Source organism: Lactuca virosa, chromosome 4 (assembly GCF_052849685.1).
Source record: "Lactuca virosa cultivar CGN04683 chromosome 4, Lactuca_virosa_CGN04683_v6, whole genome shotgun sequence".
In the NCBI taxonomy this organism is placed as follows: domain Eukaryota; kingdom Viridiplantae; phylum Streptophyta; class Magnoliopsida; order Asterales; family Asteraceae; genus Lactuca; species Lactuca virosa.
In genome coordinates this window covers 320,323,322-320,326,364 of record NC_136429.1, presented here as the reverse complement: position 1 = coordinate 320,326,364, position 3,043 = coordinate 320,323,322, and the positions used below count along the sequence as shown (strand labels likewise).

Genomic DNA, 3,043 nt, shown 5'->3' with positions numbered 1-3,043 from the left:
GATTTTATGGTTTGGGATTTTGTTTTGATGAACTTTCTTGGGTGAAGGCTCACGAAAGGAATTGGGCTCAATTTGGAAAATTGGGCCATATTTAGGCCTTAGATGTTTGTCTTGGATTTTGGGCCTTTGGTCATCTAGTTTGGGCCTTAGCTTTGGGCCAAGCTTGAGAAGGGTAAAAAGGTCTTTTACCGTAATTTGGACTCATAGCGTGAGTCAGGGGTAGATGTTGATAGGTTGTCTTTGTGGCATTTGATAGCGCGTGGATCATAGCGGATCTGCAGTCACAAATTATTCGTGGGACCAGCTGTGATGAGGTGTTGTCTTGATATTGGCGGTCCGGGGACCTGGCAGCCAGCAGCCAGGGATCATATTTATGTTTTGCAATGCGAGGTGAGTCTTCCTCACTATATTCTCGGGTCGAAGGCACCAAGGTCGGCCCATTGATTTGATAACGCTACTAGAAAACAACCCTTTAATGACATGCAAACAATGACACACACTGATAGAGGACACACATTTCTACGTGCCCTAAAAATTAATGTCAGGTTTCCAAAATTTGAAGGATAGAGGACACGCATTTATGCGTGCCCTAAAATTAGTGTCCAACAAAAAAAAAAAATAAAAACACAGAGGGCACCTATCATAAAAAAGCGTGTCGTGTAAAACTGTCGCTTTATAATTTTTTTCATGAATGCGCGTTCTCCAATTTTTTAATTGTCGGGGGGAATGAAATCCCAAAAAATTAAAAACCCTGCCTGATACTCTCCTCCTTCTTCTTCGTATGTTGTAAAATCCTCTTCGATCAAAAGAAACCCTAAAAGCATTGTGTGGCTTCCTGATATGCGATTTTTCAGTTGTGAAGTTCCTAAAATCATATTTTTGACTTCCTGATATGCGGTTTTTCCGAATTGGTATTTGGTGTGGACAAGATCGATAATTTTAGGTTCGAGAGATCCAAGTGATAGTTTTATGGCGGAATCCTATTGCTACACACTTGCTGCTCAGTTAGTGAGTTTACTTTGAATGTTCTCTCATATCTCCTCTCTTTTGTCTCCGCCCCTCACCCACCTCAACTACCTCCAACCCACACCAATTCTTCAGGCCTCGCACGACGACGATGTACTGGCCCTATCGACCAACACTTCATCCACCATCACCGTTCCAATTATGTTAGCCCTAATTTTGGAAGTTTCAATAGACTCGCTTCTCGACTTCATGTCTGGATGACCATGCTCCTCGCTTCCACCACTGTCCCAAGATGTCTTTATTGTTCCTCTCTCGGTATCTTCCATCAGGTAAGTTGTCGGACCATCTCATATACTCATTTTTTTACTATCTTTTTTCTCGCTCTCTTTTTTCTCGATTTTTATTCTCCCTTCTCTGTTCTCCCTTTTCTGTTGAATGCTGTTGGAAGTTAGAATCCAGGGGAACAATAGAGGAGAGTCGAATGGTAGCGGTACACCACCACATTTAGGTGTAGGTGTAGGTTAGGGAGGGTTACCAACACCAACAACCCTCATCCTCTGCCAAAGCCCTCATGAAATCGACTCAATGTACATCACGCTGATCAGAACCACCGAATTCTTGGGTAAAACCACATCATTGAGTCTCATCTGATTCTTCTATCAGTTTACACCCGTCAATTGTTGCATGTTTTGGTAATTCCTATAGTTGGCAATTAATTAATTTTTCGTTTTGTTGTTTTTTTAGTTAGGGCACGAAATCTCTCTTCTTCCAAGCTTCTTAAGGTTCATCAGGTTCAATACTTTCCATTTCACCTGCTGAATATTAAGGTAATCTCTTTTCTTCCTCTTTGATATGTAAAAATAATGATGATTCTTTTCAACTAATCTATTTTCTTCCTCTTTTTATTTTTATTTTTTTGTTTTTAATTTGATATGGGTGATGCCCTTACTGGAGATACAACCACTGGTAATCTCAGGCTATTCTTGTTTTTTCATCTAAAATTAAGAATTATAAAAAAATAATTTTTATTCACCTCATGATTGTATTACATGCATCATTTGATGATAATTCTCAGTTCATGATTGCCATGTTGAGGTTAGTATATATCTATTTTCATGTTCCCCATATGCGTATTTTCTTTAAATATATATTCCTCCTATCCTAAGAAAATTGTAAACCTTATTTTTTCATCATTAGAGGGCATTTAAGAAACTTGATTTATATTCATGCATGTCCATAGAATAATGTGCATATTCAAGGATTGTGATTTTCATGGGATGGAGGGAGTAGTTTTGTTAAATTCTAAGTTACAGATGGTAGCAAAGTGTTATTGATTTAATTATGATTTCCATTACCAGAGAATGTGGATTAGCTCACAAGACAGTGATCTTCATATTGGATGAGTTTGACCTATTTGCTCAGGTATACTGATTGTAATATTTGGGTTGTTATCTTTCATCCTCAAAGTGTGATATTTATTGTTTTATTACTACTCCTTTTGTCCTATATTTTACTAGTTCCCAAAACAAATATATCTGATGCACTCTATACTTATTTATGCCCGTGAGTCTGATTCATTGTAGGGTAAGCAAAGATTACTCTATGGCTCCTTAGATACAATGCAATCTGTAACTTCTTAGGCTGTTGTCATTGGTGTGAGTTGCAGATTGGTAAGTTACAAATTTTACTCCATTAAAACTATTTTTTTATCATTAAGAATAAGATTTTTGAAAAGCTTAAAGTTAGTTTTTAATTTGTAAATATGACAAGTTGATTGAGACATTTCATCAAGCCTAACTCATGACTACATATCCTTTTATATATTATTCATTCTCTTTTCATGTGTGACAACCCGAAATTTCTATCTTATACAACCGTTCAATTCAATCAAATTCAAATTTATTTTTGGCTTTCTTTTAGCCCTGTTAAAGGTCTGTTTGGGTGTTTTAAGCCTAGTACCTTAAAGAGTAAAGTGTTAGGAAGTATCTTTTAGAGTTCACTGTGCAACATTCAAGCCGAAAACTCCACCATAGGGAGTTTACGGCCGTAAACTAGAGTTTACGGCCGTAAACACCTC

The 3,043-nt window shown here is 37.3% G+C and overlaps 1 long non-coding RNA gene across 1 annotated transcript; it reads left to right on the top strand.

Annotated features, from left to right (window-relative positions):
- The first annotated feature begins 2,017 nt into the window (after positions 1-2,017).
- LOC145105645 (uncharacterized) lies at positions 2,018-2,568 on the top strand. Its single transcript, XR_013707382.1, has 3 exons — positions 2,018-2,061; positions 2,325-2,388; positions 2,550-2,568. It is a non-coding gene; the product is annotated as an uncharacterized LOC145105645 (long non-coding RNA).
- The last annotated feature ends 475 nt before the right edge of the window (positions 2,569-3,043 follow it).